Here is a 12,693-nt window from a genome sequence, read left to right as displayed (position 1 = left end):
CTCGATCGAAGCAGGGGTCTCGTGGTCGTCTTCAACAAAGCCCGGCAACCCAAAACTTACCAAGCCTTCGATGAAAGGACCTAATCAAGTCAACATTAATAACGTGAATAAATTACAATTAAATCAATTGCACTCACTGATCAATAACGGTCAAGGGTGTTAACTTAATAAAGCATAAACCAGACTTTCGATTATATCAGATCCTATTTGCTGTGGAAGTATAGAATCAAGTCTCCCCTGGAGGCGGGGGTTACAGAATACGTCTCCAGCCTCCCAAGCCTGTCATCAAAGGCGACTTAAAAGGCACCGCGCGTTTAGCCCCTCTAGATAGGCAGCAACAAGCCGACATACACGGATGAGGCCCGTTCGCATACCTTCGGACACCGGCCGATGGGTGACTCGTTGACCCGGTTCCGGCCGCTACCTGCGAGTGGGTGACGTAATCCGCTCATCACCTGCTTGTACGTGCCTCTCACCCGCCTGACGAGTCGCCCTAATACTTCTAGCTCTCACGTCTAATCTTAAATTCCAATCTTGATAACACAATTCTAAGATATGCATCTTTTTCCGAACACCTACTTCTCTCTCTGGAAACAAATTTTGAAAGCAATCAGCACCAACTTTCTCTCGCGGAAATTGTATCTAATTACCTCCGTATTTAATGATAAGTTTAAAATTCAAGGTTTGACCCGTATCAACTCTCAATTATAATATTATCGCGGTCTTCAACTACGGATCACCAATTCTAGTTCCCTGCCAATTTTAGATTTTGTTGAACTTTGAACTCTATTACATTTTTCAAATTTCATCTTAATCAATTTAATCAAATTTAATTTAAATCGCATTTTCTGCGGCGTACGATCTCCAATTAGCGCCCTCGAATCTCGGACGCATTATGCTCGCGTCTCGGCTCTCCTCCGGATCCCGACTCGCGGCTTCTTCTCTGATCTCCTCCCCGGCGCTCGTTCTTTGCGGCATCCCGTGCTTGATCTTTCCCTGTTGCTGTACCTGCTGGGCAGTGGAGCGAGATCGATCGGCCCGATTCTTCCTCTTGCTGGCCGACTCTCAACGAACAATGACCCTATCTACTCTGTTTTTTTGGACCCTCCTGCTGTACGCGAATATGTAGCTCCCTCCATGCGGCATCTCCTACACACCCACTACACCTTGATAGTCAGGCACGGGTACTTTTCCGACATATTTATGTGCCCCTGCACATTTATTTTTTGTCAGCTACGCTTCACGTGGACAATAAAACTCCGACTTCTTTATTTTCCTTATTGTTTCCATTCTCCTTTGTCTCCTTCTGGTCGCTCGAGCAGGCCTTCTAGTTTATGCTACCGCCTTATTCTGCTTTACTGCTTCACTGTACTTTCACTCTACTACTCTACTATTCCTTGCGAACTCGCACCGCTTTTACCCTACGTCACCTCCTTTGGCGCCTTGCTCCTCATTGCCCGTTTATTACCCATCACCTACTTTATCGCCTACCCTACCCGACACCTGGTACAGCTTAACTCCAAATATACCGTATGCCGCTTTACAAACTTTCCGCTTACAGCTGTTTCTGGCTGTTTTTCGTTGTTCTCTACCGTCCTTTTTCCCTATTCCTCCATTTATTTCTTTATTTATGTTTTTATTTCTCCACTATATTCACCTTTTACATTCTGCTCAGGATCCACACCCATTCTTACTGTACACATCTGCTTTTACTTTTAAACTTTCAGTTTCTATGTGTTATGTTATCTTAATTCAAGATTCTCAGAACCCCCTTAATTTCAAGTACAATTCTTCTCCTTGATCACCCATTTTAGCCTCCCCATAACTTTAATTTTAAGATAACGAGCATTTATTCATCTATATCGCATCCGCACAAATTATATTTAATTACCTTTAGACTACGATTCCCGCGATCAACTCTACCCTCAATTTAAATTCAATTTAAAATCCAAATCCAGAACTCCTCCCGGGTCTCAAGTCTATCATCAACACAATTTCACAACCCCAAATCATAAAGCTTAATTTGTCACTAATCTTAAATCCTGGAAACTTCTAGCTCTAACACATTTACTGTGGAAGACTACATCCCATCCTCCCCTGGAGGCGGGGGGTTACAGAATACGTCTCCAGACTCCTTGGCTTGTCGTAAAAGGCGACTAAAAAGGAATCGCGCGCGAAGCCCCTTCAGATCGGCAGTATCGGACCCTTTGTACACGAACACGGTTCGTTCGCACCCCCTTTAGACGCCGACCGACGGCCGACCCATTGACCCAGTTTCGGCCGCTACCTCCGAGCGGCTGACGTAATCCGTTCATCAGCCGTTAGTACGCGCCTCCCACCCGCCCAACGAGGCGCTTAAGGGGGTAGACACGGGTAATGCAGCGAGGTGACATTACCGGCAAAAATGGGCCTAAAAAGGGGTTTACGGGAATACACTTTTCGTCCTTATATGAGAAGATTTGGGGCTGGGTGAGGGCTCATTCGAAAGAAGAAGGTCCAATGCAGGGCGGTCTGGTCATGGTTCAACGAGATTGTGTCGATATTTAATAATATGAGTGTCCAAAGTAGAGGAAGAATCGACAAAATACATCCGCAGATTCCAAGTATTTTTTAGGTCACTAAAACAGTTCTGTGACGCAAACGGTGACCAGACCGCCCTGCATTGAACCTTCCTCTTTCGAATGAACCCTTATTCAGATCAAAATCTTCTCATATAAGGACGAAAAGTGTATTCCCGTAAAAGCATTCCCAAAGACGAGTTCCGCCATTATCTGGATACTACAGAGCAAGTTACGTGACAAATTTAGTTCAGCTAGTAGTTATAAGGTGGCGTCTAAGTAGAAAGGCTGCCGATCTGGAATCGTAGCCAGAATCAAGCGTCAGCTTGATTATGTCACTCGAACTGTGTTGCGAAGGCAAGCGAAAAAGGCAACAACGCACGAACGCTGAGTGAGACGCACTACAGTCATGCTGTCCTTCTCTCATTCTGCATGTTGAGATTGTCCCTTTTCTCTAAGATTGGACTGCCGTCCGACTGGATTTTTCACAGCGCCCCATAACAAACCTCGCCTCATTCAAACTATATCGTGTTTGGTATCATTTTAATCAGAGAAATTTCACCAATGCGTTAGTAAAAATTTCGGTTAGAAAAAGTCAAAAATAAAAAAGTTTCATAATTGATTTAGTATTAGTCACACCGATATGTTTCGGCTCTTTCCTTTGATCATTGGACCTCTCGCTCTCCCCTCCACTGTCTGTCCCTTTCTACGTTCACGCTTGGCTGGCTATCGCATATAATCCGAGATTCGACACCTCTGCTGAATATATGAATTGTTGCACAAATTCAACTTTTACTGTACAGACGCGAGGTCCCTCCATTTATTAGTTCTAATAGTACCATATTACTTTTTTATGCAGAATGTTTCAAGGAGTAGACACAAGTAAAAAAAAATGCAATTCCATTTAAATAAAAAGTGGATTTGCATTTTTTGAGTGCATCGTTGCATTCACGAAGAAAATGAAATCACAGAAAAATATACATTATCATACCATTGAACTTTTACATAAACAGCTTTTTCCTATCTCTTACCAAATTCAAGATATAACCCGTCCCAATTGCATGACGTATCCTGTATACTTTTATTAATTAAAAAACATTTATTTTAAAAAGTTAATAACTTCTTCTAAAAATAATTCTCAGATTGCCCGTTCCTTCGGAGCAGGCATATATTTTTCAGCAGCGAGGAGTGCTACGGTGTGCTATGTAAAACCCACGCGTTTGGTCAGTCAGAATTTATCGGAGCGTGACAATTCTATCATTTGGGTTGAAAGAAAGATAGCATGATCAACGTACATCTCACTCTAAACGCGCACCAATGTTTCGCTTTCGTTCTTCAGGCGTATCGTGGCGATGCCTCTGGCGAGATGAGCGTCTGAATGTGTTTGTAAAAATACTTGAGGCGCTGTTGCCTTCCTAGATCGTGTTGCGCGCACGCTAGCTGAGAATTAAACCTTTCAAGTTCGTAACAAAACACGCAAGTGGCTCCACCAGGCCCAACGAAGAAACTACTGTAATACCGACGTCCCGAATCGGTGACGTCACGTACTGTGTCTACCCCCTTAAAACTGCTAGCTTCCGTGCCTAATCTAAAATTCAAATTTCGAAAATCCAATTTTAATACATGCTACATTTCCCGAACATCTACCTCTCTCTCCGACAATTAATCTTGAAAGCAATCTGCACCAACTTTCTTTCGCGAAAATTGTATTTAATTACCTTTAAAATTAATTTTCATGGCAAATTTAAAATTCAAGGTTTTGGTTCGTATGAATTCTTAATTATAATATTAATGTGGTTCTTCAAACACGAAACATCAATTCTAGTTTTCTTTAAATTTTAGATTTTAATAAATTTTGAATTTTATTACATTTTAAATTTCCTTACATCAATTTAATTAAATTCAATTAAAATCGCATTAACATGACGCGCGATCCCCAATCAGTGACCTCTAATCTCGGACGCATTACGCTCGCGTCTCGGCTCTCTCTCGGATTCCGACCCGCGGCTTCTTCTTTGATCCCCTCTTTCGCGCTCGCTCTTCACAGCATCCCGAGCTCGATCTTTCCCTCTCGCTGTACCTGCCGGGCAGTGGATCGAGACCGGCCGGCCTGATCCTTCCTCTCGCTGGCCGACTCTCGGCGAACCGCGACCCTTCTTACTCTTCCCCTTAGGTTCTCTGACTGCATACGCACTATACGTAGCGTTCCGCTTACGGTACCCTTACACACATGTAGTATAGAAGTGAATGAACTGAATGGATGGATGAATGCATGTGACAAACGACACGAGCGTTCCGAGCGCTACCGCGTGCTCTCGCATGAGCATTCCTTCGTACGAAAAATTTTTCGCGTCCTCTCCCACGCCCGGAATGCGCCCATCGAGAGATTTAGGTCACCCAAATGTGTGTTGCGGTCGATGGTGTCCAGGCAACCCAAGACTTCGTTTCGCTCGCTATCATGCGTGCATTCCTCAGTGCGCGTAACCAATTCCAGGCCCGAAATCCGCCCATCGAGAGGCTTAGCTCACCCAAATGTGTGAAGCGGTCGCTGGTGTCCAGGCGGCTCGGGCCCTCCTCTCTCTCGCATTCATGCGAGCACTCCTTTGTTTTCGCGACCTCTCCCAGGCTGAGATCCGCCCATCGAGAGGCTTAGCTCGTCCAAATGTGTGTTGCGGCCTCTGGTGACCAAGCGGCTCAGCTCAATCCTACACATCTCCTGCGGAAACATACGGGTAGGGAAAAATGATTCTGCAAGGATAGTGCACAGTTCCGGCGGTGTGTACGCGCAGCGGCTGTAGAGTGTCCACCAACGCACTCTATACCTTCTGTGGCTAAATGAAATCACCGTCGGTCAAAATAGCCTGCGTTATAAGCGGAGGTGCGCTGGGGCTTACCCGGACGTTCTTGGACGACTGAACGCCTTTAGGTCGTCCGAGTCGGTCGATGTGTATGCAACATCGTGGCTACACAGAATGCTCTCCATTAAAGCCCTCCGGGGTTGCCGGAGGTATCTGTGACCGATACGGAGCAAGTTTTTAGTGGGTATTGGGGTACTGTAACGATCCAACTCAGGGAAACTTGTTTTGGTATGTACCTTTGAGTCCCACACTGCCCGTGACCCCTCCTAACCCGACGGGTTCCTCGCTTACGTAAATGTATTTTCTTGCTGTCAAAATATAAAAAAAAAGGTTAGGTTAGGTTAGGTTAGGTTCCACGGACCTGATTCTTCTTTTATTTGTTTTATATCACAGTATATTGTGCTGGTTATTTTGCTTACACATTACACTTTACAGTTTACGCTTTACACTTTCTTTATTTTCTTGATTTCTTAATTTGTAATTTATAATTTCACAATCTTTTCAACTGTTGGCTCCCTTCAATATTCATTCATTATTTATTGTTTATTTATTTATTTTTATTTTGATTGATCAAGGCCAGTAGATTTGATTTATTGTTCTTTCTGTGATGATGAATGGTTTTGTCTGTGCAAATGTCCATTCATAATTTATTCACAATTGATTGATAGTGGTTTGAATGTTTCATATCAGACTTACTTGTTCGATTGTACAATGATGTGGTGTTTAATTTAGCTACGCTCTTTATATTTGATTTGATTTCGTTGTTTTATTTATTCTATCTTGATACCTCATATGGTGATCAGTTTCTACTTTCTACTTTCTAGTTTCTATTTGAACTACGCAGTTAATGATGATTTGTTTTGTCGCTTTAGTTATTATCTTGATATGTCATCCAATAATCGGTTCTTCTTGCATTTGCAGTGACATGATCATTTATTATTTATCATTTATAATCTGACTTATAATCTACTTTGATTAAGAAATAGGGTAATTGGGATGATAATCTTTACGGTTATGGTATACGTTCAGTTCAATTTCTGTATTTTGTATTCTATTTTATTACATTACATTTCATATTCTGTACATTATATTTCTTTCTTTACATTATATTCATTTTCTTCACATTACATTACTCTACATTACATTACATTGCATTGCAGTGCTTTACGTTACATTACATTATTTTACATTATGTTGCTGGTCACGGCCTCCAATTTATAATTTATGTCTTATTACTTACCTCATTCTTCTTTAATATCACTGTTTTACGTTACATTACATTATTTTACATTATGTTGCTGGTTACTGCCTTCAATTTATAATTTATGTCTTATTATTTACCTCATTCTTCTTTAATATCTTTAATTAACTACTTTACTGTTCTGTCGCTCATTCTTTCATTGGCTGATTTGTTCTTCACTCTGAATTGAATTGAATTAAAGTAATTGATATGATGTAGCTTATTTTGATCTTCATGATGGTACGGAGTGTCGTGGATGGTATTAATATGTTTAATGTACTTATTTATGGTTTCCTCCGTTCGGTTTATATTTTTATACTTTATCTGTGCCACGCCATCACTGTTTATCGCTATTTTATTTTATTTCATTATCGCCTTCTTGATTTCTTGATTCTTGATTTGTTGCCTGTACGTCCTTGATATTCCTTGGACATTTTCATATTATTCTCATTCTTCTTTAATATTCTTTAATTCAACTCATGCACGACGTGTCTCTCTGGTAATTGTAAGGTTCTTTCTGATGATGTGACGGTGTGCTGTTCCTGTAAAATTAATATCCATGTCATCAGGATGGGCTATTCCTGCTATTTTATAGTATGTTATTATCTTACCCTGTTTCCCTTCTTTTCTTCCCTTTTTCATTTTCAATTGCAATTCAGCTCTCTTAACTGCTAATTTGCTTCTTTTAACAAGTCCTTGCATACTGGTTTGACACTTGGTGGCTCTGACACTTTAGGGTTATGTTTCTGTGAATAATTTGTCATCCGTCATCTCATCTCTGAATTTGACTTTTCTATGGCCTATTCTACTTTACGTTTATTTTATTTCATTATTTTTCTTATTGCTTTGTATTTGTATTTTATCTGTATTTTATTTTAAATTTAGTTATTTGGATGATTCAACCTTCTTGGTGGGCCTGCATAATTCATGTACTTATAATTATGGTTTGATCGATTATAAGTATTGTCTTATATATTTCATTTATCTTACACATTTATTTGTTAATTTTCATTCCTCCTCGACCTTGTACATCCTTGTCAAGGCTGTCGAGGTTCCGAGGATTTCTCATGCAGGGATGTGCAGGGAAGAGTTTGAGGCGAATTCAATTCTTTCTAAACGGCACGGCAGTATAATGTTTAAATTTTGCGATTTTCTTGATCGCGTTGTTATATTATTTATTCATTATGTCATGCATTATGCTGGGCTCACATCCTATTCCTTCCCTGTTAATTGATCTAATCTTATTTTGATTTGATTTATTTTATTTTATTTTTTATTTTATCCCGTAAATTAGTATTAGTTAATACTATTTAATTGTGTGCTTGATTGGTTGTATGAGATTTGCTTGATTACATGCGTCGTTACATGTGCTGTTTGATTTTTATTTTTATTCTGATCTTGATTTTTGATTTTCATTTTCATTTTGATTTATTTGGTTAAGTGTCTTATGTTATTTGGTTTATTTGGCTTATTTATTTATTCGGCCTCTCTTTCCTTGGCGGTTGTTTTCCTTTATTTTCGGTACTTTTGCACAATTTGTTTTCTGCACCGCGATAATGTACTAGCGCAGTGTGTCCTGCACTCCGCGCAGTCTGCGGGTTTTATACGGGTTGATTTATTTCATAATTGTTATTAATCTAGCTTTATGGTTGGTTCACTTTCTTTTATAGTTCGTACTCATATTTATGTTTATATTTATATTCATATGCATATTCATATTTATATTTATATATTTTATTTCAGTTTATTCACAAACATAAATGATTTATATAATAAATGATAATCGTAGCTTTGACTTACTTATTAATAAATTTATTCTTGACTTTGCCCCGTCTCGAAGTTTTATTTGTTACCTCTTACTTTCAGTATAATTACCTTTACCTTCGCGAATAGTGTTGTATATCAGACTTATCTTTGATGATAGGTTTGATGGTAAGTATGGATTCCTAGGATTGCGCGGCTGTACGATGGATGGTTCTGCGGACGGTAACTGTGTTGTAACGGGTAACTGGCGCGCGGTAGGTAACTGCTGCGCGGCAGATAATTGAACTGTGGATAACCGTCACGAAGCGAACGGCCGAGTATTATATGGTAAATGGAATAATTGCGGTTGGTAATATCTCCGGTGCTGCGGTTGGTTACCGACTAGGGATAGCTTTTACGGCTTATCTTCGGGCAGTATTGCGTGCTTTACTTATTACAATGCGTTTTGCTATCGTTATCTTTCATAGGTACCTTACTTCTGGTTTTCATCGTGGTGATTTATTGAAAGTTGTTGAAGTATTTTCGCTTTTCGCTTTCGAACGATTATATATTCTGTATAATTGATTAATTTGATGGTTTGGTGGTTAATTTGATGGTCGATAATCATTATGGTATAGACTAGGGAATTTTCATGAACGCTAGGTATCTATATTCTATTCTTTATGGTTCATGGTCGCGCTCTTTATTTTACTTCGCCCGGTTTCCTTTCCTATCTTAGTTGACGTTGACATGGTCATCGGTCATCTATGATGTAATGTGATACGAAGTGTTAAGTGGTCAGTGTCAATTGAACTGAGTTAATTGAATTGAAATTTCTATTTAATTTAATTTTAATTTTAATTTTGTATTTATTTATACGGAGGTGATTGTGGTGAAAGTGCGTGCTCTACGGTGATGCATTGTGTTTCATTGCAGTGTATGTGTTTCAAGTGGTGCTATTTGCTCTGTTTTGTTTATATTATATTATGTTATGTTATGTTATGTTATGTTATGTTATGTTACGTTACGTTACGTTACGTTACGTTACGTTACGTTACGTTACGTTACGTTATGTTATGTTATGTTATTTTAGATTATTTTAGATTATTTTAGATTATTTTAGATTATTTTAGATTTTGGATTGTATTCAGTTATTCAGTCAATTCAGATAACTCAGTTATTTTAGTTATATTAGGTTATACCTAGTCAGTAGTCTGTGCTGAATTAATTGTAAATTGTATGGCATTGTTTATATAACTTCTTACCTTCATTTTTTTATAATTGAGTGAATAAATGAACAGAGTAGCTGGTGGCGGCATATGACATATTAAATTAAATTAAATTAACTGACTTGATTTCTGATTATTAATATGTGTTTGTTTTTATTTCACCGTACCTGCTGTGATTATATCTATCTGTCTTACTTTGGGTCTTATATTTATGGAATTTAGTAGAGTTGTCTGGATTGGATGGTTTAATGAGTTTATTTTGTGCACTTATTGCGTTTATAATCCTTCTGTATATTTTAAGGATGGGTTTGATTTTGATTTCTTGATTTCTTAGTTCTTAGTTTCTTAGTCTCTCTTGTAGTATCACACATTGTTTCTAAGCTTTCAGAGGTTGCTTGGGTTCCTAGGCATTGTTAATTAATTGTAGACTATATGATATATTATGCATCTTTAGCACTCCTACATATGAATGGCATTAACTTTGGTTTATTGGTTTATTGTTCGCGGCTCACTATTCTTATTCTTATTCTTGGTCATCTGACATGTTTCAGGGACTTCTTTCTCCAATTGTGTATTTATGTTTTACGTTTCACGTTTCTATAATATCGTTCGCTACTCATTTTGTAGCTCTTCGTACCCCTTCAGGATAATGTTTTGCATATTATGGTTAACGCAATTCAAGTGCAGCTGTGACGGTTGGTGGATCTGTAAATTTTGGATATTTACGGTACTTTATGCAATCTTTTGTATATTGATTTCTCCTATCTTAACTGCAATTCGATTCTGATTTTGATTTGGAAAATGTTAATTCAGTTTTGGTTAATATGGTGGATGCTCAGGGAAGCATACGCTGCAGTAATCTTTCTGGCATGGTACAATATCTTTATTGTTTTCTATACATACATATGTGCGTCATGATTCCTTAAATTCTTTGAAATTCTGATCTCCTGGACCGTGGATCTCATTTGACTTTCTTATAATAATGTCTGGTTGGTTCTAGTATTCATATGTCTTCTTTATTAATCAGGATTAAAAGGGGTTGAATGGAATTGTATGATTTAAATGGACTAAAATATAAAGAGTTTAATTAACTATCTATATTAGTATACTTTATTAAATTAAATTGATTGCACTTGGCGTGTTTTTGTTACATATTATATATATACATATGTTCATAATAATTTTATCTATTTTCTTCATTTTAGGGACTAGTTTTTTTTTATTTCTATATTGTGGTTCAGTAATTATACGGTAGTATGTGGTGTTTATTATTTGATTAGCTTTGTTCATCACACGTTGTACTACATTGACTTACTTGCATCTGCATTAGTATTAACGTTAATGTCAGACTTATCGGAGCGGTATGATAATTCAGTAACGATCTACGCAATTTTAACTATTTGAATTGATTTGACTTGCTTCAGATTTTATGCTGATTTACGTTTCATGTTGCTCCTCATATTATGTCAGGTGGGTATTTTCCTCTCCTATTAATCGTTACGTTTTGCCTCCACTTCTGTTGGCTGGCGTAGGGTTTTCTGCAAATGGATTAATATTATGATTTACGGTTTAATATTTAATATCATGGTATCTTATGATGTTAATAGTTCTATCTCTTCCTACTATGTTCATTATATTCATCATCATTCATGTTATGGGATATATATTGCTACTTATCTTTATTATGATTTGCTAACAATAATTAATAATTTATTTATTTATTGCTCACTGCCTTCATTTGATGATTTGATTGTTTCTCCACCATCTTTGCTTATTAAACGAATTTGAGGTCGTGGTTGCGTGAAATGTTCCTCCAAGCAAGTTTAAGCAGTTTCAATAATTTCAATCAATAATTCCAATTATCAGTGTTACATTATGCTCACCATCTATTTCTTCTTTTGCTTTTATTCCCAGCTGATCTTCCCTTCTTTGAAGATTTAGTACTTTTCCCATTAATTGACGTGATAGGAATATATTATGTATTGTATACAATGTCTGACGTTAGCGCCATTGATTGACCTGCTCAATTTTATGTTTTATGTTGCTCTTTTCATTTACGTTATCCTGGTTATCTTGGCTATGTGGGCCTCGCAGGAGGGATTCTCAGCTTCTCAGCTTCGGTGGTTCGAGCACTTCATATAAGCTCTCAGTTCTCTTCTTATTATCTGTAATTCTTCTTTCAGTCACTTTGATAGTTTTAATAGATGATTATGAGGAATTCCCTGTCGCACATGCATTTATTTGTTATACTGTATAGCGTGCCTTTCTGTTGTGGTGATCTTGTTTCTTCATTTTGTGGTAATGCGTGTACCCACTTCGCATGAGAATCTGCTGTCTATAGTATACTTTATTCTTTACCCTTTACTTTTGACAATATTGGCATTCTGTGTTTTACTTCTTCTGGCATTGCTATCTGCTACTGTCTGGCATCTTTGCATCTTTACTTTACCTTTTACTTCCTTGGTTCATTTTCATTTCAGTTTTATAGTTTGTTTGAATTTTATTTGAACAGTGAGTTCAAATTGTGTGCTAAGGTTAAATATTAAATACTCTTTACTATTATTCCCTGCTGCTTGGTTGCTTGGCTGGATGTTGACCTCTGAGGTTTTGAGGTTTTGTTGGTTAATAGCTTTGCACTGCTTATGTCGAGTCCACATATGCTCGTCTGTTTACTCGCTTGCCATGCTTCTTATGTTTAGTTCACATGTTCGCATGTTCGCATGTTTATTATTGTTCGTCCTTTTATTTTAACTGTTTCATAAACTGTTCTGTGCATCAGATGCATATTATACGCTGATTTTTGTTGAATTTTGTGATCTAGTTACGTTTAATCACGTTTAATTATGTTTATGTTTATTATAGCTATTATGTTTATCATTTTATCATTGTTTACTGTTCGTTTATCGGTTCTATTCATGGACTTATTGATTTACTGAATCATTCATTCATTCACTCATTCACATATTATTGTTGCATTTTGGGGTATCCAATGTGCTATGCTTGTCGTGAGCGTTTGTGTGTGTGTGTGGAGTATGTATGGGACTCATCGAGGATTGCAGCCTACG

At 37.8% G+C, this 12,693-nt stretch overlaps 2 long non-coding RNA genes across 3 annotated transcripts; both read right to left on the bottom strand.

Annotated features, from left to right (window-relative positions):
• Positions 1–6,715: 6,715 nt before the first annotated feature.
• On the bottom strand, positions 6,716–8,181 carry LOC123989021. Of its 2 annotated transcripts, none has more exons than XR_006830401.1 (3): positions 7,560–8,181; positions 7,268–7,402; positions 6,716–7,198 (listed from the first exon to the last, which is right to left on the bottom strand). It is a non-coding gene; the product is annotated as an uncharacterized LOC123989021 (long non-coding RNA). The 2 variants fall into 2 exon arrangements; XR_006830402.1 differs by having other exon boundaries at positions 7,647–7,686.
• Positions 8,182–11,065: 2,884 nt separating this feature from the next.
• LOC123989022 lies at positions 11,066–11,552 on the bottom strand. The gene is made up of 3 exons (XR_006830404.1): positions 11,512–11,552; positions 11,358–11,439; positions 11,066–11,166 (listed from the first exon to the last, which is right to left on the bottom strand). It is a non-coding gene; the product is annotated as an uncharacterized LOC123989022 (long non-coding RNA).
• Positions 11,553–12,693: the final 1,141 nt, after the last annotated feature.

This window comes from Osmia bicornis, unplaced genomic scaffold (assembly GCF_907164935.1).
Source record: "Osmia bicornis bicornis unplaced genomic scaffold, iOsmBic2.1, whole genome shotgun sequence".
Classification (NCBI taxonomy): domain Eukaryota; kingdom Metazoa; phylum Arthropoda; class Insecta; order Hymenoptera; family Megachilidae; genus Osmia; species Osmia bicornis.
This window is presented reverse-complemented; position numbering and strand designations above follow the sequence as displayed.